The sequence below is a fragment of the Phalacrocorax carbo genome, chromosome 2 (assembly GCF_963921805.1).
Source record: "Phalacrocorax carbo chromosome 2, bPhaCar2.1, whole genome shotgun sequence".
NCBI lineage: Eukaryota > Metazoa > Chordata > Aves > Suliformes > Phalacrocoracidae > Phalacrocorax > Phalacrocorax carbo.
The window spans coordinates 59283900-59308274 of NC_087514.1; positions in this window are offsets into that span (position 1 = coordinate 59283900).

Below are 24375 nucleotides of genomic sequence, written 5' to 3' on the forward strand. Positions count from 1 at the left end.
CTTCGGGCTTTAAAGATAAAAAGTTTAATGTTCTAATCACAGGAAATGGCATAAAAGTTCATATGCAATGCTGTGTAAGCAAAGTTTTTGATTGTTCTACACAAAATGATCTCTATCCTAATTAAACTGATTATGGGCTTTATTTCTCAAATAACTGCCTAACTTTCCAAGATTTTCCAGTCTTTTAGGCACCTTCCATGGTCTTGAGATGGATGGGATTCTTGAGTCTTAATAAAAACCTGGATGTTTTCATATTTTTTGTCTGCTGTCTGCCAGCTGTTCCAAAGTCTCATAAATAGACACTACCATGTTGGTTAATTTTATGTATATGTTTCACAGATCTTGTAATGTGCATTGCAAACTTTGGAACATCATTTTTGCACAAATTATTTTAAACAATTTATTATTAGTGTGACATTTCCTGGTTAATTCACAGCCACATACTGATGGGTCTATTTTAATGTTTACCCTGTCTGTAAGCAGAGCAGAAAGGAAGTATTGTCTCCTTGATTATCCTGAAGTTAGATGCAGAGAGATTAAACCACCTTCCAAGACTGAGAGGTAGTTGTCATGTGAACCTAATGCCTTTGCTAAACAAAATCCTCCCTCTTTGATGTTTTCCTGAGCCATGAAAGTAGGAGCAAGAATGATCCACGTATATGCAATCTCTTGCCTTACCCAAATGAAAACTTTGCCAATACATTTTACACAAGAAGAACTATCTCTAAAATGTGGAGTTGTATTCAGGGCACTAAATCGTGCCATCTTCTCCAGGAATATGCTCCAACATCTCATCCTTGCTTCTTCAGTTCAGTTCAAGACTGACATTTTTAGTGAGATTTTGCTCACAGTGTCTAGGAAGAACCAGCAGGCTGAACCTACATTGTTTTTGTAGAAAAGTAAGTTGGAACAGGATGGCCCAATAAAGTATTCATTAGTAAAAAGTAGTAGGTTATGATGTTTTATGCCTATGACAGTTACCTGCATGAATATTTCATTAACACATTTTTACAGCTATCACAGAGATTATAGGTAGCTGTTGATTAGACCTCCTGCAACACAGTGATTATGTTTCTAAAGCAGCAAGGATATCTTATGCCTGTGGTGGGCAATCACCATTTCTGATTTTTATCAGCTTTCAAGAGTAATCAAGTGACAGTTACCAAGTACTGTAGCTGCCTTGCTGACTCAGAGTTGCCTTCTATGTATTTTAATTTTGTAATGATCCCACTCGCTTCCTGGGGTGCCAAAAAACCTTTTACTGAGTTTTCAATGCCTGTTTTATTAGGTATGTCAGTTCAGTTTAAGTAGTGAGACACAAATGCCAACAGGTAGTAAAAGCCTTAATGAGCATAGATTTTAAGCTGTAGTCAGTAATGAGTGTAGAGTGCAAGAGAGGGCATAAAACTTTGCAGTAGTTAAGATTATTTTTACTCTGGGAATGTTTTAATTTCAGAACTTCAAAAATGCTTTTAAATTGACTTTTCTTTTGTGTGGATTTAACTTTAATGTAGTGATACATTTTTAAGTGGGTATAGAAGGGGTGGGCAGAAATGACATCTGAAGATGAAAATAAAAGTAAATACCAATTATTTCTGTTTTATACCAGTCATAAAAATATAGCATAGCAGATGCTTCCATGACATCTTTTAAAAGTCGGGTGTTTATTGTGTGCGTATGTTCAACATCGAACATAATTCATTTTCCTCTGTTCATCTCAAATTAAGGGAAAAGTCAAGCATCAGCAACTCTACAGACAACGACAACAACAAGACCTACAAAATGTGAGGAAATGCAGAAAGAGATGAAACAAGAGAAACAAAAGTGGTAAGTATGAAGGAGTTGTGGCAGGTTGAAAAAATAGAGATAAGAATAAAAAGCCATGCAAAATCAGTGGAGGAAAATGTAAGACATAGACTCAGGAAATAAATTTAAAATAAAATAAATTCTTAAAAGTGGTTCACTCAACTCTGCTGTGGTGGGAACAAAGCTGCTAAAGGGTGACAGTGCCTAAGACAGGTAACTGGTATTTACTTTTCTTTCTCCCTACGCTGTCAGGAAGGAGTTGTTCATATCTTGTTTTCACATGTTATTAGAATGGTTTGATCCTGAAATGATGGGATTTGCATAAGAAAAAAAGAAAACAGTCTGATAAAGTTTTGGCTGTGTGGGCAGAGGAGAAAAATGTTTGAGCACTGCTATACAGTTTGAAACGTCCATCACCTCTGGATTCAGGATACTCATTCCTCTCCTGTAAAAGTGACCCTGCAAGTGTTGCTGCATCCCTGAAATTTACCACCAAAAGGTGACATATAAGAGTGGCACAGAGCCACAGAAACAGGCCTAATACCAGCTTTTTACTGTGTCTAATCTGCATGGATCGGTGCCATGTAGAGGTATAAGAGCTGGTGTTAAAAATATGGCTATAAAGCTAGAAAGGGTGCAGGTGCTTCAGTGATGGGACACAGACTGCGTACAGCACTGCACTCATGAGGTAGTCATTCTACAGACGATATCTGGGGCCAGCCTAACATCTCCATACCAGTGCTCTGTGCTGTGTAAGATCCCTGCTCTTCTAGCTAGAGGGAAGAAACTGGTGCTGTAATGTGTTATATGGCTAGAGTTACTCTCATGGACAGAGTTACTCCTGTGATCTGTCACTTCTCAGTGGCTATAAATCCCCTTCAAGGGCATTAGGAGCTTGCACAAGTACCCGGACACTTGTCCAGTGCCTGGTTGCTACAGCCTTTCAGAAGCATGAGTTCAGGTCTTTTTAGAATAACTTAGCTCTTTGTCTTAATATAGAATTTCTTTCACTACTCTCGCTTTTAGGTCCTTGCAATAATGTCTCAGCTAAAAGAGAAATGGAACATACGGAACCAAGTTTTTTTTTAGTGATTTTGATGGACAGTTCATAACAGCCTGTTTTACTATTTACTTCTCAATAGGAGAAAGGCAAAGATGTGTGGGTGGATGGCAGTCAAGACTGTGGGCTTATAAACCTGGCAGACCACAGTATGGTGCAGTGATACTTCAGATCACCTTAGATGGACTTGTTCACATACCCAGGTTTTAGCCATGGCAGTGTGGGACAGAATGTCAGCTACTTTTCTTTACAGTGAAGTGCAGTGGAACATTGCTGACAGAACTGGTGCAGGTGGAGAATTGTGGCTGGAGTATGCTCACCTCCAAACTGGTCTGGGAATTTTTATGCTACATTGACAAGTCAACACACATTGTAGAAAGCAGAATATCAATAATAAGACTCACTCAGTGAAATAGGAGCATGAACACTCAGGTAAAAAAGATGAATTTCACTTGAGCCAAGGTTTTATCTGTGTGGACTGTTTGAATCCCAGTTAAAAAGCCTCAAAAGAACAAGTGGCACAACAGGCATACTGATTGGTAGCCCAGCAAGGACTAATGACTGAATGCATCTTGAACACATTTTGCATATTAGGTTGCTCCTTCTGAATAGGGTTGATGGAGTTTGGAGGATGCAGAGAATGATGCTCACAGACTTGGGATTTACTCTGTGAAGAACTAAAAGGGCTTTAGCCTGCTCTGGATTGTCAGTCTTGTGACCTTATGTAGCAAAAAAATGAATGTAAGATCAATCGAAAGGAAAGAGGGACTAATTAATGATATTCAGCAGAGGCCTTGAACAGATACTGTGATACTGAAGTTACTCTACTGCATTCACCATTATTAAGAATTGTGTATTGAAAAGGTAAATATATGCAAGACTTCTGGGTCTGCCTATATTACAAGCCATTTATTTCATTCCCTAGCTAAATGTTTTAAAGTAAGATTAAAGACTCTTTTAAAAGATGTTTTTTTACTGAGCTGATATATAATATCTTTCAGCGTGTAAAGTGCCTTGATATGCTTCCATGACAAGGGAATTTATAAATTAGGTTGAATTACACACAAACACAATACAATTTGTAATAGATAGGTAGTCCTGTCTCTTTGCTTATACTTCACACTTCATATAGATGAGAATATTTTATGCAAGCCAACTTCAATATCAGAATTAGGTACTTTGACACATAAAGAATGTGTCAAAATCTTAAAAGATAAGAACATAAAGCTGTGCTTTTTATCATGTTGGTTTAAAATAATAACCTCAAAGGTGCTGTTGGAAGATTTTGACAATTAAAATTGACATGAAAAAGCAGTTAATTTTGAGACCTGCATATGATAATCACATTCTATTTTGTGGAATGCATTCTTGCTTCTTACTGCTACCACATCCATCCTTCTAGGATAGGGTGGCAACAGCAGTATGGCCAGGATGTCGGTAACACTGGGTTCTATCTGATGAGACTTGCTCACTTGTTGCAGTTTTTTGGAAGGCATTAGGTTAGTTTTTCAAGCTTGATATCTCTACAGTCCTTGGAAATATGGATCTTCATTTTTTTGTTGGAAACCACTCCCCAGAAGTCAGAGTTTACAATTAGCTCTGTCAATAATATTTTGTAAAGCAAAATCAGACCCAAATAGCTTTCCCTTTCCCCATGTAACTAATGAAGATTCTTAACTGCTTTTCATTAGCATTAAGCTTTCTCCTGGGGTCAGCATTCATCAGCCTTATTACTTCTGCAATGTCCCCATTTGCTGTCACACTCTGCTTTAGAAATGCATTTTAGTGGTATCTGTAAGTAGTACTGGGAACGTGAATGTGTGTATTTTAGGGTTGATGACACTGTTAAAATGTCTTTTCCTATTTTTCACTATTTTTCAAAGGAGAAGGGAAAAAAGGAGCCTTTTTAGTTTACAGACCAAAGCCTGAGAATCTTAAAATCACCATATTATGACAGTACTATGAATTTCCATTTCCTTACTTCACCAAAGTAAAAAGCGCATATCACGTACTTAAGCAATGCCGTCTAAGGTTACAAATCTAAATACAGAACTAGTTGCTGTTTGGCCTATTTGTAAGGCAATAAACAGCTGGAAGGTCTATCAAAGTTAATGAAAAGACCTGCCAGGGTCTCAGTATTTTTGAAACCTAGGATGTTTTATTTAGGTATCTTACTTTTTATATCCAAATGGGATCTTTTTGCATTTAATTTCTCGGTGAAGAAAGGGGGAAGAGGTATTAAAACAGGAATTGCAGATACCGGTGTTTCTGTGGGAAAACTGTTCTTTTAAAGATCTTCCTTTATGTTATTGGACATATGCAAGCCATACAACTCTTTTATTTCCCCATCATAAAAATAATCCAAAACCCTCTCTCAGCAAACAAATGCATTTCACCATTCCTAACCAATTGCCACGTGCATCATCATCCTCTGGTCATTTCTGCACTTAAATGTCCCCAGTCAAAACATACCAATTTACAGGGTCTTTGCTTTGCAGTCTGTGTTCTGACCCTTCAGCTCTTCAGTCAGCTCTGCAGAGGCCTGTCACAGCACCACGAATGGTCAGTCTTTTCTGCCTACAGCTGCTCTCCCTCAGTATATGTGCATGCAAATCACATCTCTTTAGGTTTTTCTTTTGTATATGAGTGGAAAAGGGGTAAAGGCATGCTGCAGTTTCAGAAAAGGTTGAATGGTGGTGTTACAGCAGCTACAGGACTTTTGAATTGTACACTTGAGACTTTAAGTTGCTGTGCTGATTCTGTATGATGAATCTACCATCTATATCTGGGGAGACATGGTAATAATTGCAAACAGCACTTAGTTATTGTTGGCCTTTGTCTCATTTGTTTAGTCTAAAATTAAGAATTAGTACTGATAGAAACCAAAAACTTTGCAACTGGGTCATTTAGCTTTGGGTGGCACAACTTGAGTGCAGGAAAAGAAAAAGACCTATATGCTCGTTAGGAGTATTGAAGAATTTGCCACGTGTTCACAAGACTGAAGAATGCGTCAGTGATTGATTCTGCTAAGCCAAAAGTGGGAAATGTTTTCCTAGCTTACTTAAAATGGAGCTTTATTTTACATTCAGATGTTGAAGCTTTGGACAGTCACTTTAAAGCAATATTCTTCTTTCAGATCCTACCAAGCAGATCTCACCTTTGATAGTCTGTTCTGTATATCTTTCATGCTCAGAGATCTGTGCACATAAGGTGAGCAGGGTAATGGACTTAAGCTCAGCCATGTAGATCTGAAAGAAAAATGTTGTCTTTAACAAATGCTCCAGCCTGTTCCCTTTTCTTCAAGGCAACAGCATACATTTAGAAGACCAGTTTTTTTTTTTTCAAGATGATGTATTTTCCTAAAGCCTTAGCTTGTATATGTTGAGCTCTTGTTTATGTAATTTAAAATGCGATAATGACAGAAACAGAAGCAAAGATAATTAGCATACACTGATTATGCAAAGTCAATAATGAACTTTAAGCACTTTGTGAACAAATGTGAGGTAAATGTCACACAGTGCTTAGTAAAAGAATGAAACAATAGGGTAAGAAAAACAACTAAATAGAAGTAAAGAGAAGCAATAGAGGACATGAGGTTATAATTTGAATAATTGATTAGGGGATTCAAGATGTTCCAATTTAACATATAGAGAACAAGGTTTAATTGAGTCTCCTTTTCATAGGAAGGCTGTGAACTTAAAATGATCCCAGTGTCTTGCATTAGTAGCCTCTAATGAAACCTTAAAAAAAATAACTTTCAAAGAAGTAGTTAGGAGAATGACAAATCATCTTAATGAGAATCTGCAGAATTATATACTGAAGATCAACTGTGAGACAGACATGGTAAATTACTTAGAATTTTGTTAAAGCCAAATTCAGTCATACAATATGACACAAGAAGGGGGATGCAAATCCTGACAGCCCAGAGAGACCCTGGAAGATCTTACATGTTGCAGAACCCTATGGTTACTGAAGAGTAAGAAAACTGAAGAGACATGCAGGAAGGCTGCTGTCTATAACGTGACCTCTCATCTCCAACTGTAAGTATCACAGAAATCTGCCCCAGGGGAGTTGTGGGAGTATTGTAGGCTGATAGGAGACAGGGTGTTTGCAACAATTTCTTTTTAAAGATTAAAAGAGGGCATTTAGTCCATCTCTGCCCATATATAGGAACAAGTGTACTTGACCAGTGATTTAACTAATTTGCTCTTAACTCTTGAGCAGGAAGACTCTGTTGCCTCCTTAGGTAATGTATCACAATGCTTAGCTATCCCAAAGGTTGGAATTTTTTTCCAATAATTTTTTTTACACAAACTTCTAAACATCTAAAGAATTATACTGGGAGTCTTTTTTTCCAATAGTGTCAGACTTTCCTTGTTTTTCTAGACTCATGTCATTTGTGCTTCTCCTCTGCCAGAACTCTGATTTATCTATAGCTTTCATAAAAGCCTAATATTGGATGGAATTCTCAAGCTGAGGCCCTGATATTGATACAAACTAACTATATATATATAAATATATATATATATATATATATAAAATTATATACACATGAAAAGTTACGTCTAATTTCTTTTCCTGGGCAGTCTGGCTTATATGACACATCTGGGAAAAATGTTTGCCTTTTTTTGGTTTGCAACAGGGTCACATGGCTGATCCTTATTCATTCTGGGATCTACCCTACAGCTAGGGGTAGGTCTGCAGTCTTTTTACATTGATTTGACTGCCCCTCTATCGGTTTGCATATTACCAATTTCATCAAATTCCACCAGGCGCCAGACCGTTCTTTCATTCATGAAGCCTCATTTCAGATTCTGACTCTGTCATCCAAAATACAGCTACTTCAGACTTGATGCCATTCACAAGTTTTATAAGCACACTTTGAGTAGTTTAAATTGATTATGTCATTCAGAAATATTTAAATTTATCACATTGGAGTAGTTGAATTTTGCACACGGTTACAACCTGGGATGAAAGAAAGAAATTTTTAAAGAATTTTATGGGAGTTAAGATTAATATGTTTTCTTATATCCATTCGTTCAAAGACTACCATTTACTTGAAATTATGGGAATGTTTTCTTGACCGGCTCTAAGGAAAAAAGAAACATGTTATATATGATTTGTGCATTATTTTAATTTTCCTTGATATATTTAAAATTATTCATGAATAGATTTTAATTAATTTTTAAGAGGTAGCCGAGTAATAGGTCATCAACAAAACATTGCTAGTCATTTACAGAAAGTATTTGTATCTGAGATTCAAAGCATCCTAAGTAATTTTTTATTCAACTTGATAAAAGGAACATGATCCACATCTTGTATAAGTGTCATAAATGTTATTAGCTATTCTGTGTGATCCCACTTGTACACACAAAACTGATTAAGTCTCCAGTGAAACAGTTTCAGTATTGTCCTCATTTTAATTGAATTTTGATATAAGTTGTTTAATGGAGAGTGGTTTGTGGGCAACAAGTGTTGAATAATTCTTAAGACTGATATCGGAAGTGTACTGAAGTGGAAAGACAATGAAATTTTGAAGTTGAAATCAAAGGAGCTTTCCTTTTTTGAGGGAAAGTAATATAAAGCATGGAGCAAAAACACTCAAGAAACCATCCTTTTAAATTCATCATATTAACATAGGTAAATCCATATTGTCACCAGCCAATATTATGGAAAGCTTCTAGTAGTGATCAGTGAAAGGTGGCAGAACAAGGCTGTATTAGTTCTGGAGAAAACTATGGAATGCAGTCTATTTTGTCTATTAAAAAAGGTGCATTTCTTATAACTTTAGACGTTCAATCAAACTTTAAAAATATGTATCTCATTGCAAATTTGTCTGCACTTTGAGTGGGGAATTGGACCAGACAACCTCCAGATGCCCCTTGTAAGCTTAATTAACCTATGATTATAGGCTATAGGTTGTTCCGTTCTTCCCTTCACCTATTGGGCTGTTGCATTTCTAGGGTGGAGTTTCTGTAAGACCATGGGAACTATTCATGTAATTAATCCAAGAGGAGGCAAAGTTATTGATCAGATTGTTTCTCTTGATAGTCAATAATGGTTTGTCACCTATCCTGAAAAAAACCCCCTTAGTTTTCACTTAGTATAACAAGAGAATTTGAGGGGGGGAGGGGGTCAGAATGGAGGAATTTGGTAGGAAAATGTAATATTATGTTGATACATTTTAAGAAAAAAAATGATTGTATTACTGTAACTTAGAGGGAAAAAAACTTTCCTGAGCTATTATATCACACAAATAACTTGAGGAGAGCTGTCATTTGTGAAAGGAACTGAAATTCTGATTCTCTCATGCTGTTCTTTCATAAAATCTCAGTGTTTTATGACAAAATTTTATTGGTAGACCTACCTATAGCCAGTGATGCCTTTAATGGATACACTAGCAGTAACAAATAGGGGTTTTAGGCAATAGAAATTTGCAAAAGTAGCTAAGGTGTTTTAAGGAGAGATTTATTTCATTGTATCTAGTTATGGTATGTATGCCTTCAAAGCAAAGGAGTTGAACAGAAAGATGATTCATTTTGGCAAAGCTTCCTACTTTTTAATCTGTCCAGAGATCTATAGTTTGATGGAAGTTAAAGGTGAAGCAGAAAGCTTTGTTTTAACATCCTTCAAGTAAAAAGTCCCTGTGGGTTTATTAAAGCTGAGCTTAAGGTGGACAAATACTTGAAGACTGCTATTCCAATTTCAGTTCTGTAATATTAATACTGTTTTTCAAGATGCAGGAAGTTAATATCTGAATAGCTACTATCTGCAACAGGGATAAAAAGAGGACAGGAAATATGCTCTGAGTACCAGAGTAGCCTTTTTCCTTATAGGCATTTTTCTTAGACTTACTTCTAACTAAAGAAAGCGTGGGTAGTTTTGTCACCTTTATTTTTGTTGCACTCAAATCTTGGCTCCCAGTCTGTCCCATCTGGTAGTTCCAAGGTAGCTCAACAAAAAAGAAGGCTACACAATTATATATAGTCTTTTACAAATCTCATTATTATGGAATTTAATTGTTAGAGGAATGCTTAAGCATACTAAACAGTTATTAAACTAAACAAACAAAAAAAAATCTTCCTACTTCAGTAAAAATATGATTTTATGGGGCTTATATGTCTTTTTAGAGTACTGGCGGGAAAAAAATCAGAAAAATGAGCAACTGTATCCAGAGAAGGTAACTGTAAATTCCACTGATTTTGAGAAACAGGATGGTGGAAAATGAGAAAATTGCATGAAGAAAGCTTTTATTTTTTTCTTACGAGTTTACTAAAAGCTCTCTTTTTTTCCCCCCACTTTCATCCCCTGGCGTATTGGTGATAAGTCTATATCCTAATGCTCAGGTGTTGCATTCTTTGTTACAGTACCCAGCATAACATCCTTTGAAGCACAACTTGGGCTGTATGACTGTACCATGGTGTACCTGTTGAAGGCTAATGAATGCATACAGATATTTTAATTGCTCAAATTTACAGTTCAGCTCTCCTAAAATTTCTTCTAGTTCAGGAGAAACTTCAGAAGAGTCACAGCATCCTCACTTTATGCATATTGAAGCACCAGTTCTTCTCAGTGGTGAATTTGTTCTTGCTCATGGCAAGTGATGATTTTGTGTTCTGAAATGAGGATTTACTTAACTTCTAAATGTTTATAGGGTCTAAAACACCTATAGAGATGACTCTAAATGATTGCTCTAAAAAATAACCCCAGGAAGGAACATGGGTGTAAAGCTTATCTGAATAACCAAGACTGTGAAAGGATTTACCCTTTTCTTATTTGACTTCAGTATATGACACTTGGCTCAATGAGTCACGCGAGAGTCAGTTTTTAATATTCTGTATCATAGATACTGCTTATGTTTAAGAAAAAATAACATCTCCTGTCTGCTGCTGTTCCACCAAGGACCACCCTCAAAAACTTTTCATTTTGAGTGGATACCTAGATAATGTAAATTCTGTATTTGCACTAATCTCTAAAGAGCAATGCACATTCAGAGACAACATTGTTTTGTTATCTAAAGCAACCATTAAGCTCTTAAAGGCGACCATTATAGATTGCACACCAAAATGCTTTCAGTTCTTATTTGCGTCCTTGTTCTCAGCAAATATATTTTCAGAAAACTAATCAATATTAGGCCTTCTGGTCCCCACCTTCTAATTATCTAATTAGGCAGAGAAATGTAACACAAACCACCAGGCTTTTTTTTTCTTTTCACATTTACTTATTTCAGCTCTTCTCCCTAAGTAAGGTTATCTTGCTCCCTAAATTTTAATTTATTAAGTGCTTCACCTGAAAGCAATCACCCTTGCAGTCAATTCCCAGAATAAAACATCTGTCTTTTCAATTCAGACAGCCTATAAATGAAGAAATACACCAAGGAAACAGAATTATGTTCTTTTTCAGAAGGTAGAGGTGTTTTGCTCAGGTGGTATTCAGGCATCGGTCAACTTCTGTATTATGAATAAGCATATTTTTGAACTGGGCTGTGGACAACACATTTAGCATACATTTCCCCAGCTCAGTTCCTAAGTTTCTTATGGTTCAGATCTTTATTAATCCTGTTTCCTATACTAATTGACCTTTACATAGGCTACTTGAGACTTATAAGTCCCTCGACTGATAGCAAAACTAGCCTTCAAATTTTCCTGAAGCATGTATTTACATGACAGTTGTGGTTTTACTGCTGCCTGAAAAAGCACATCTTACAATTCTGCAAAGATGAACTCTTAATAAATTATTCCTACTGAGACCTTAGGGTTCTGTCTTGCATTTGAATGACTTCTTAATGTTTTAAGGTAAAATCGATACATAGGGCAAATTGCATCATAACACAATAATCCAAGGAATTCATTTTCATAATATAATATGCATGAAAAATTGACATTTACATGTTAGATGCAGGACTGCAGTTACCTCTGATTTACTAATTAATTTGCATTTAAGCTTCCCCCCCTACATTTAAGCTTCCCCCCCACACGGATTGAGAGACAACAGGCAAACAACTTAGTACAAACACAGAAGTACATATCTGAACAAAAGACAATATCCAAAATACAGAAAGATTTCTAGTATTTCTCAGTCAAACCTGTTTCCAGCATTCCCATTCAACTGCACAGGAGATTCCTTACTTAAAGCAGGACATTTACAACTCTACATTCTCTCTTATGAAGGGCAAACTTGAACCTCTCAAACAGAAGATACTTGTCTATATATTGAAGCCAAATGATATCCACAGCGGTGACCATGCTGAGGCCTAAATTCTGCTTTACACCAGTGACTTCAATACCCCTGCTTGCCGGCACACGCTGAGATGCTGCTATTACTGTAGTGTGTATACAATAAACTAGAAGGGATATATTAATACATGCCACAATGTTAGGATGAAACTTAAAGTCTCAGTTTTTCTGGGGGGACAAACTCCTACAGTCAAAGACAATGTCTTATATCAACACTGCAGATTTTGACTGTTACTTGCTGTCATCTTCATGACATGATAGGACCTCTAAGGACTCATTTATTTCACCTTATTTATCACTGTTGTCCTTCATGTACTCAGTTATGCAGAAAAATATTCAAAAGAAAATAGGTTTCAAAAAGTATGAATCTTTTTTCTGCTAATATAATTTGTGAAATTTTACCTGGAGGGTTAAAGTAAATAGAAATTTTTTGTTATCAATATTATCCTCAGGTACATATGTTCCGGGCTAGATGTTATTGGTTATAGTTTTACAAAAGAAATGATAGAAATATTTAGATGAGTTCTTACCCAAGCAAGACATTCAAATTATAAAATTACACATGTATTGCTAATCTCAAAGTTATTTTTGTAACATTTGGTGTTTGTTATCTATAGTGAAAAGCAGTATGAAATACAATAATAATTATCTAATTGCTTTTACAGGTACCTGATTTTGTGGGGTAGATTAATTTTTTTTCCCTTTGCATGATTTCAGATCAGTTTTCCAGAGAAAAGTGAACAAATTAAACTCAGTAACCTGACTTTTCTATCACTCTTACCAAAGCAAATCTGGAATCAATAGAACTACCATTTCAATCGAATGGAAAGATCAAAACCAACAGTTTGTTTGAGATATTTTGTTCTTTTTGCAACAGTTCCTGAATGTCTTGGTTAGGCAGTAGCTCACACCAGATAGCTTTGTCTCTGGGGTGATTAGAGGATGAACTCCAGAAGTGTTTGTTACTCCTGTGGATTTGACCAAAACATCATGTGCGCGTGTGTGTGTGTCATTCTCTCCTTCATGCTTGCTTAGTTACACATCCCCTCTCCCTCACCCTCAGAAGCATGCAAAAGCCACCTAAACCCTCTTGAAAAAGACATAAAATGGACAATTACAAATGCCTTCTATGCGTTAACTTGGTAGGATGTTTTCCTCAAATCCCATTTGTGAGCAATACATGCTGTTCCTGCAGAGGTGTGCAGAGAAGAGGAGAAGATGGTAAGCATGCTTTATGTGAAGGGGGCTGCCATCAAAGTTTTGGCCTCATCTGAGTTCCCCACAGCTGAAAAGTAAGACTGCCCTGTTCTGCTGCTGCTGCTGCTTCTGGAAATAGCGATGCAAAAGTTCACATATAACTCTTTAGCCAGTTATGAGTCACCTAGATGTGCTTTCCATATTTTTATTTTAGAAGCCAGTCAAAGATGTTATATGTGGTATTACACATGATTAGGTATTGACAATAAATAGCCAGGTTGATGTGGAACCTCCACATGCCACATATTTCCTTTACAGTGCTGTTTTGTAATTGTAAATGCAACTGAGACAATGACACTGAGGTCATACGCAATACTTTGACATTGAAATATTGCAAAACATGACTTAAGCCTATCAAAAGATGAATGATGCTGCTGCAAAGAAATTCACAGGACAGCAGTGCTACCCCCTAAAAAGATACCGCTGTACTGAAATTTTTAATCTTTGGTTTTCAAGGCATGTAAAATGGTGTCAAATCTTACTATTACTTAATATTGAGCACCAATGCTTTAACCTACACAAAAGAGTGATTCTGATTGATGAATGCAAGCCTGAGCTTTTACAGACCCCAATGACCTGTCTGGTATTAGCATCTAGCTAATGCTAAACAGCAACCATTTTTTGTGTTGCAAGTGCTTGCCAGCAAGCATTAAGGTAATCTTAAATAATAACTTTATTTTACAACAGATTTTGAGAATTGCAAATCTATTCTATTGCAATGAGAGTGTGGCTTTTACAAGTGTTTTCAAAGGGAAAAAAATCCTAAACACACAGCACAATTGGATCACCCAGAATAGCTAACAGCATTTATGACTCGTAAAGAATTTGGATGAGGGTCCATTCAGAGTTGTATCTGTGCTCTGAACTGGTAATCACACATGGTGTTTCACTGCCAGTCACTGAATCTTTATTTATTAATGAATTAAACTGACACATATATTATTAAAAAAATTGAAAGTCTCCTGATAAATGAGTGGCTATTTATGAATACATTTCTGCAATGTGTGAGTAAGAAAAATATGATTCATTGTGTCAAAAGGTTCAATACTGAAATTGGCATGTTGCTCCCCAGATCTGAGGAGATATTTTATCACTCAGTAGACCAATGATTTGTCAAGTCAAGTACAGGAGATAATACTTCCTCTGCCAAAAGGACACTAACACTTTTAAAACGGAGAAGGCAGTGAACCACCTAAGAGAAGGAAAATAAGAAATGCTTCCTGAATAAGATCTGGATCAATACTATTTGTAAGGTGAGGGCTGAGGAATATGACAGAGTCTCTAAGAGGCCCCCAAAAGGAAAGAAGTATCACAGGTGTTATACCTATATTTTCAGGGAAGGCAGACCAACAATATATACAGCATTGAAAGGGTTTTAACTATTTAGCTCCGATAAGCATCTATACCTGCCAGTTGGTTGAGAAGAAGGGAAGACAGAGTTGTAGCTTAGACTAAATGTGATTTTCTTTCTTTTCTATTATTTATGTCTGTATGTATTTTTCAACTGTGTGGTCCACCTAGGATTTTATAAATAAATAAACATATTTTTTTTTATTTATTTTAGTGTGGCCTACTTGGCAGTAAAATCATAATAATAGGCTAAGACCCAGAGAAGTGGAAGGAATTTTAACTAGGGTTCTGGACATTTCAGGCTGAGGTGAATACTGAAGTTCAATGGTCCAGGATTTCCTGAGGAAAAGAGAGTATAACTGTAGGGTACACATTTAAACAACCTCAAACAGATACCTGAGAACCAGTGTTGCAGTGTTCTGGGGAGCCTTGATCTAAGACACCATGTTCAAAGTTCAATTGCCAAGGTAAACAACCATTTCTGAGGTTAAGCCTAGCCTCTGTCCTGACAACATATAGCAGCAATGAAAGAAGCAGACTGGGAAGCCTTTCCTGAGTGAATATTTGGCATCTGGTTTAGGCAGGAGTAAATAATCATGGACTATTCCTACTTTGTAAACTTGGGAAAAAAGGAGCGTGCGGGAGGTATATCTAGAAGTACAAAGGAGGGCTATGCCAACATTATTTAACATTAGAGGGAATATAGGCTGTGACAGAGCTGTGGAGTTGCTCTAAGTCTGAAGGCCTTTTTTATCATGACGTACTACCAAAGACTGTTTCATCTCCCACAGCTATTCTCAAAGTGAAAAAAATATGGCTTAAAACAAATGCTAGGTTCATTTATCCTGAGCTGTGACATACATCCCAGATTTTTTCTGTGTCATCATGAGACTCACAGAGAGCTTGGACCTGCTACAGGAAATGTCTTTGATGGTCAGAACCAGGAAAGATGCAAAGTCTGAATTTGCATTAAATGATGCAATATATTCCCATGGGACTGAAGGTACCGAGACCAGGTATTTCTAACCTACTACTCAGTTGTACCCATTGACAGCACCAAAGATTTTACAAACCTGTGAAATTCCTTATTTTAACATGCCTGACATATATTCAGTATTAGAAAAACGATTGGAGGCTTATCAGAGGTCTAGAGAGAAAAGCAGATCTCTGAGGTCAGAACATCTTCCCCTTCACTTCTGTTTTTAATATTGTTTTCAGGGTTGGCTTTTCCCTTAATAACAGAGAAAGGCTTCTGTTTCTCTGAATTCTTTCAAAGCTGTGTTTTCTGATTCATGAGTTGTCCTTTTCTCCTCCATTCCTGTCTCTTTCCCCAGAAACTAATTGCCCTGTCTGTAGTAAGACCAAAGTGGATGGTCTTTGTAGGGTAACAGGGATGGGCTGTGGAGGCAGACCAGGGAATCCTCTTGAAATCCAGGGGTAACTTCAGTCTGCTTCAGAAGCAAAGCATGCCTTCTCCTCTCCTGGATAGGATGAGAGGATAATGTTACTGTAGTTTCAGCCCCTGAGCTTTTCCATTTGCTTAATTTCTTTCCTTAACTGATTCTCAGTGTAATTTATTAAAAGATACCATCTTACCCCCTGAAGTCACTGCAATCTCTTGGCAGGTGAAAAGATTCCTGTGTCCTCCCTTTGAGATTCAACACATCATAACATGGTACAAACATCTGAGATGTCATATTACTATGAAATTTAAACCCTTACACTTGTAACTACAATAGCTTTGTTACAGTGTCCATCTTGATTACACAGCTTAATATTAAAACCAATCTTTTTTCTTCCTGTTCAACCTACACAAGACGTCTTTGAGCACCACAGAACAGAATTTGAAGTACATATGCATACTACCCTGGATGGAAATGTTTTTACAGGCAGGATGCACTGCAGCAAACACACTAGATTTCCACTTAGCTCTTGATTTCTTTGTTTTATTGCCAATGATAGTAATAGTTACAGAGGTTGCGTTACTACAACACTTAGCATCCTAGTCAAACAGAACAGGACCACACAGTTTTAGGTGCTGGGCAGACAGCAGAAAGCCAAACTCCTGTCTCACTCCCCCCCACCCCCAAAAATATCCTTGTGTTATTCCTCTATATACTTATTCCCCTTATTAGATTTGAGGATTCATTACATTAAATATTTGAGAACTTCTGGTTCTGAGGTACTTGTGGAGTATACATTGTGATGCCTCTAGCTTATGAACTTCTATGCCAGTCTAAATCAATAATCCATTTACTCCAGTATTCCACCTTTGGCTATACCTGTCTCAACTAGTTCAGGACGTTTCCAAAGGTGACCAACAGTCATGTGAAATTATGTTCTCACTACCATCAGTAATTTGAAAGTTAGGTTGTAAATTCAACAGAAAGCTTCCTATTCTCCCTAAATCATTCAAGATCTTTTCTTGGCCAAAATACGGAATCTGACGTTGAATACCCTGTTTTCAACTTTACTATGGACCACATCAATTACAAGTGTTCATGTATGGTGTTCACCTTTGACATAAAGTTTTCTGTTCTAAATCAGTTTTGGTTTGTTTTTCTTCTAGAATATTACATAGTTTGTCTGATTTTCCTCTGCACGCTTTGGAGATAATTGTTTGCATTTGCAATGTGTGCGGGCATAACATCTGCCTCAGAGTGAGTTGCTGTGTTCACTACTCAATGAAGCAATGAAGCATTTGAAACGCAGGAACATCCCTCAGACATCGTTGCTAGTTAATGATTCTTCATGCTCTGAATGTTGTACCTCTTGCATCCTGTGTCTATTAATCTTAAAATGACACACCTTACATTATCAGTAGTCTCACTAAGAAATAAACCCAATAATACCAACAAAAACCTGGGAGTAATCTTTCAAGAAAGTGGGTGTTCAAAAAACAATGTATCTTGATCATTAAAAAAAAATGTTGAGAATATTGTTCTCCCTGTGTTACTCTGTAAACAACAGACATATAACTTGGAGCTAGTCATGGTTAATCAACCCTCGTACACAGAACTCAGAATTATCAAAGGTCCTGCTGCTCTCTTCTGAATTAATCTTTTTTTTTCTATTTTTTTTTTTTTTCCAAATGCATCCTGATGTCTGGATATGTGGCAAGCATTAGGTTAGTAGGCTGAACAACTGAGCAGATGTGAATAAAAATCTGTGATAAATGCAGTGTGCAAGAGGCATGGAACAAATCTAAAATGGCACACTAGTGAATTTAGACCCAATTAAGAACGAATTTGCAATCTGGCCAAAATGAGGGTGCAAAGCAAAGAGTAACTTGCCCTTTTGGAAAGGGTCAATACATTCTCAAAAGGCTGTTATGTAACATTTTAAGGACAAGATAATTCAATACAAATTTTAAGGAACACAACATTTGGGTTTGTTTTGTCATATACTTAGTACTCTAGCTAAAATTTTACCGCTCCTAACTGATGTATGCTTTCTACAGTCAAGGCTCCTAAATAACAAGATGTGTTTTAGTGATTAAGCTCTTTGTGTGAAACACTGTATGGTAGTCTCAGAAAAGAAAGGTGGGTAGATTTGCAGTAACCTATATAGAATGGCATGGGAGTTATACTGTAGAGATTCCCAATAGGATTTGACTAGCTTTTCTTTCTTAGATCCTGAATGCAAACTAAATACAGTGCTTTGCATTAAATATCACCTTAGCAAAAAAATCACCTTGAAGGCTGCCATCAAGGAAAAAGGAAGAAAGAGAAGGCAGCAGGGAAACTCGGGCACAGTGAACTATCATCTCAGTACAAATGACTCCAATAGTTAGAGAAAAGTCAGGGTATCACTGCTTTTGAATGTGGCAATAGTTTATTATAATATTTACTTTAAATTACAAAATTTCTCTCAGAATAATACACAAAGGTTTACCCCAACACATTTTATAGTAATATTAGACCTTAAAAAGAGATTAAAAATTCAAAGATAAGGATTTTTAAAGCCCACCTATCTGTCCCAAAGAGGATCATAATGAATTATGAGTGGTAATACTCAGAAAGCTCTTAGCAAGCTAAAACCTGAATTATATTGTTTAATAAAAAAAAAAAATTAATTTTTTTTTCTCCAAGGTCATACAATACAAAAGAACTTAATATTTGTGTGTCAGTGTACTAAAGAATATTAAGAGGTACTAAGCATTAGGTATTTTTGTCAAGTATTTACAAGTCTTTCCTTCCTCTGTCTTCAGGTATTTGAATGGGCTTAAAAGCCAAAATGACCACTTAAAAATGGTTCTTTTTTGTAGTTGTTGTTTGCAACCAGGCTGTTCCTAAAACATCAGGGTGGAAAAAGAATATTAAAAGAATACTGTATTTTGAAAATTGAAGGATCACACATAACTCACAAAAATATCATTTCCAAACTAACAGAAATTTAAAATCTTTGAAGGCTCTCCTGGACTCATTTAGATTTCAGCTTGTTAACGACTGTGGTAGAAGATGACACTAAGAACACAAGATTACATGACAAGTGGATCAGAAATTCCTAAAATACATATTTCTTAAAATATATATGTGGAAAGTAAGAGAGAACATGGTTTATCTGGCTTCAGAGTAATGGATTGATTTCTGCATAAAAAAACACGTTCTGGGGGGTGTGTGTGTTATTTTGTTTTAGGGAACTATCCTTGTTTAACAGTGCTTACTTCAACTAAAACAAAAGAAAAATTGTTTACATCTAATCCATTATGGATCTGATCCAGAGCTTGTGGAAAACCACCATTCAGTAAACTTGCATGGGCTTTGGATCAACAAACTTGTTAAACGTTACTGGAAATCTTGCAGATCTGGAGTAACAGCCAGCAATATCATATACTGACAGAATCTAATCTGTATGTTCAGATTGTGAAGCTGACTTATCAGATGCTGGACTACAAAATGAATATAAAGGTGAGACTTAACAAATAACATCATAAAGCTTTATCTTAACTAACCGTATTCACAAAGTGTATGATAGTGGCCAATATCAGATTTATAATGACTCTACCTTAATCGCATATTTCAATTTCTGCTTATTCAGAAGTTCTTTAATGCCAATATAATTATAGATGGTTTTACTTGGTGTGTTGCTTACAATGTTGTTAGTGCATTCTCCTACTTTCAGATCACAGAATCCCAGGTTGGAAGGGACCTCAGGGATCATCTAGTCCAACCTTTCTAGGAAGAGCACAGTCTAGACAAGATGGCCCAGCACCCTGTCCCCAAATCTTAAGTGTGTCCAATGTGCCTACAATTATTTAAAAAATATATATCTATAAGGAATTCAGCATGGTTCATTTCCAGTGTATTTGTTATCCTCTGTCCACAGCTTTAATCAGCATCCTGGCAAAAAGCACTAAATATTTTTCAACAAAACAGACATTTACCCTACTGAAGATGCAGGGAAGTATATGCTTCATTTTAATTCATTTTAAATAGGAATGTCTTACTTTAATATTAAACAATGACAAAACTGTATCAGGAAATAGTTTTGAGTATTACACTACTTTTTTTTTCTTTCTATTTATTGCCTGTTGATTATAAATGAATTGAAACAAACAATTCTTCTTAAAGTGAGAGAAACCTCCTCCCTAATGCCTTAAAGACATCAGCACCTAGGTTTGCAGAATGCTTCCCAAATAGTCCAGAACAGAAATATGCAAACATATACCGCTTGCTATTTTGGAGTTAAAAGCAGAATGTTGCTATTGAAATAGAGTGGAATAGAAAGCATTGCAATAAAATTGCCAAAGGGAGTAAGTTCTCAGGGCAAATCATGCACTCTTCAAACACTAAATCTTGTTTTGCATTCCAGCAAGCAGAAAAAAGGGAGATGCAACAAAGAAAACAGACATCATCTTAGATTAGTCCAACGTAAATGAAAGAAAGAAAGAAAGCTGAAAATTGTAGAAGAGTTGATTTCACTACATGTTTATGTTAATAGGGTATTTGACTTTTGAATGCTTCATAAACCTTGTTATGTTCAGTGCTATTTGAGGTAGTAAACCAGCTGGAACTCTGCCAGAAGCTTTAATTGGAATCAGCTTAGCAGGAGCTGACAAGGTTTCCTAGTGTTTAGTTTCAAACTTATTATAAAAATGCAGAATTATGTGCTATTTATTTTCTATTCCTCTTTGGTGTACGCCCATAAAGGTGAGACATATCTGTGCTAGAAAATGGAATAATTTTTTCTCACATGCCCCAGGCCAGTGTTTTGAAGAGGGCAGTGTGGGTAGCGTTGCCTATAATTAGACGTTTCCTCACACAGGAGGCTGCAGAGACTCGCCAGAGAACTCCTTCTTTTTTTTGCACATCTTGGTTATTGATTAGGCCAGCATGTCAGATGGCCACAATAACACCTCTGTTAGCAATATGTGACTAGGCAATGGGATCAGAGGGCATCACCAAAGCAACATCAGAGGAGTAGTCTGATTACACTCTTCACCTAACAATAAAATAAGGGGCTGCAGACCAGGATGTTTTGCAGTACAGAAGGAAGGAATTAGAAGGCATCAGCCCTGCAGGCTTATGTGTACGGGGACACCTGAAAGACAGAATTTTGTCCCAGGAAGCAACTGCAGCATTTGAGCCTTTGAAACTGATTAAAAACTTTGATCCAGGACTATTAAAAAAAAGATTGTTCATTTGTTAGCTATAGGTACAAATTAATAGATTAAAAAAGACTTTCTCCCTTCAGATTGTCTGCATGAGCTCTTGGAATTCTGCACTTGATAAATGTAGGTCATATGGATAGGTAACAAATATAGATAAATGACTTCCACAAAGGCTGTTAAGACAGAAATGAATCCCAAGATAATGTTACATTGTCAAGAGGCCAAGAGTAGTCAAGAAAGTCATGTCTTGAAAACACAGCTTTCAGAGTTTTAATAGAAAATCTTCACCTTGGGACACTTCTACTTCACGGAAAATACCCCCACACACCCCACCCCTATCTCATGAAGCCATTTCTGCCAGGCTATTTACCGTCACTAACAAGCCTCACCACAAATACTACTGCCGCATGAAATGTAGTTCCTTCTCAGCTTCAATGTTTGAATAGATAAAGTAAAAATAAGAATAGGAAATAACAAAAGTCATCTTTGTTTGCTATTTACAATTAGTTTGAAACATCATGGCTGGGCAGCATAAAGGTACTGAGATGCAGTCATTTCTCTAGGGCTGACAGAATAGTTTGATAGCCTTGCTCCCAGCCACAGGCTCAGGTTTTGCAAAGACTTGAATCAGAAGTCTGCATCTGTAATCTTGGACCCAGGAAGGCTTTTGAGTTCTCTGGCCTGCGGGTCTGAGGGAAAGCCAGATTATATGACAACATATCGCTAGCTCAGTGCTGCAGTCCGACAAATACGGTTTTGACATTACTTGTAAAAGGACACAGGCTGTGTACTGACCTAATAGTACAGTGCTTCAGGACTTGTCTGGGCTTGTTTTGACCTGAGCTGATATTTAGCTTGGTTTGGGTATCATAGCAATTGTCTACCAGTCAGGTGACTATTGCCTATTGCCTAAATTTGCCTTAGCTAAGCTTTTCACTGTTGCACAGTGCAGTGCATAATCTTAATTAATAGACAGTAATCATAAGTATAAATTCTATGTAGACTGAATTCTTTATGACCCTAAAATAAAAATGTATAAAAGTGCATAGGATGATACAGAAGCTTCAGACTGTAAAAACCCATAAATCTTCATGGTCAGTCACTGCTTACTAAAGGGATGCAACCCTGAGAGACAGGTACATTAGTTCTAGGGTTAGCAGAGGGAACAGAAAAACAAGTATAATGTGGAATTCAGAACCAAGGAATAAAGTGAGAAAAAAAAAAAAAAGCATGTTCTGTTACATAATATAAAAAAAAATATTTATGCCTAGTAGACCCAAAATTGAGAAGGGAGGTACCCACAGCATAATTTTCACAATCCTCCTGTCAGAGGTTGGTGTGCTGAGGAATCATTGTACCTCTCTCCCCTACTCTTCTAGAGGAAGCCAGCAGGGCACTGGTAGGTGAATGTAACACCAGAGGAAAGATATGTATCTCTCTAATACCTGTAGCAGTATGATTAAGGAATTTTTCCAGTAATAATTAGGTGATTCAGACTATGACTTTTAGTTTAATTGCAACTGCAATAATAACTGTTTATTGTGTTTGATTAGGTCATTAAGACTTTAATTAGACTAACAATACATTCCTTGGCTCTGCATATAAGTTGTGGCTCTTTTATGCCTAGAACAAGATTTTGAATGTGAGTACCACATGTATGTACCTTAGTTTCTCTGGAGAGGAATACACAAGTCTGTGGGACAAGGACAATAAAGTCTGTATCTGAAAACTGGTAAGATCTTAAAGTTATGTATTTGTCATTCTTTTAACATTAAAAACCATTCACTGTCTATCCCAGCTGATGCTCACTCCAATCCCATATTTATTAAAATTACTACTTTTACATATTTAGTTGTTTCTCGGAATCACACCTTACAGGAAAGTGATAAAATCTACTAAATGAAACTCCTGTCTGCCTTAATAATTTACTATCTGAACTAGCTGTGCTGTAAATGACCTTCAGCCTATGCCTAGAGTATCAGCAAATATTAGCAAGAGTATGATTTGGTAAACAGTAGCTGTTGAGAAAATGAAGTTAGTAACAAAAAGAGATAAAGTGTTTCCATCTCCTCCAAAGGCAGAATTAAACAAGAAGAAAATTTGCCCCAGTATTCTATCATTTCCTAAAATTCTATTCCCAGTTTTCAGAGCAACTAATATAGACCCACAAAGAGGAGAATAAAAATGTTAAATTTTCTTTTTGTAGTCCCCAACAGATGTCCAGACTGACTCTGATGGTAAAAAAAAGGTTGTGAGAAAGCAAGACTCACAAGCCCTCATGTTCTTGTATGAGGCTGGTTAATAAACAGAAATTAGAAGCCAGGGTTTGTTTATGCTCTATTTGTCTCATCTGGTGCAAAGACTTTTTGCCTCCCCTCGCAAAAGGGCAGTTGAGAGAGTAGCTGACATGACTGGGCCAACTGTGTTTTGTTCTAGGGTGCTCTGTACAACACATGAAAGCAACCTTCTGTGTTCAGCACCTGGCAGATAAAGTTCAATATTTTCCACGTTTATAGTCATACTTCATGTAGGAACACTTTTCTTAGCATCAAGTAGAAACAGGAAGCCACACAAGTCACATCAACAGCTAATTCCATGTTATGCCACTTCATTGTCAGACTGCAAAGATAAACGTTATTCGTGTGCTTTTTCTCTGCAATGCCATAACTGCATTACAGTGGGAAAGAAATTTCCCTTCTTTAGGTGCCAGAAAGGGTATTCACTTTAAAGGTAAGAAAGAGTTTATCTGAAGGCCTAAAATCATCCTCCTGCTGCAGAGAAACAAAGCCGAACAGTGCTGTCTGACTGAGCAGCTGACAAGAGATTAGCAAAAGCTGAACATCTAGTGAGTACCAGCAGACAGCAGGCAAGGTCGAACAATGGGAACTGAAAGAAGGGGAAGCAAGCAGAAAACAAATTGGAGGACAAGCTTTGCATAGAAGCAGAGGAATACATCTAAAAACCTATAAAAATACTGCAAAACTAGACGAAATACACTTTTGAGCTCTGCATATTTGAAGTTCATATTTGCTTATTCTTTTTTTAAGGAGTGG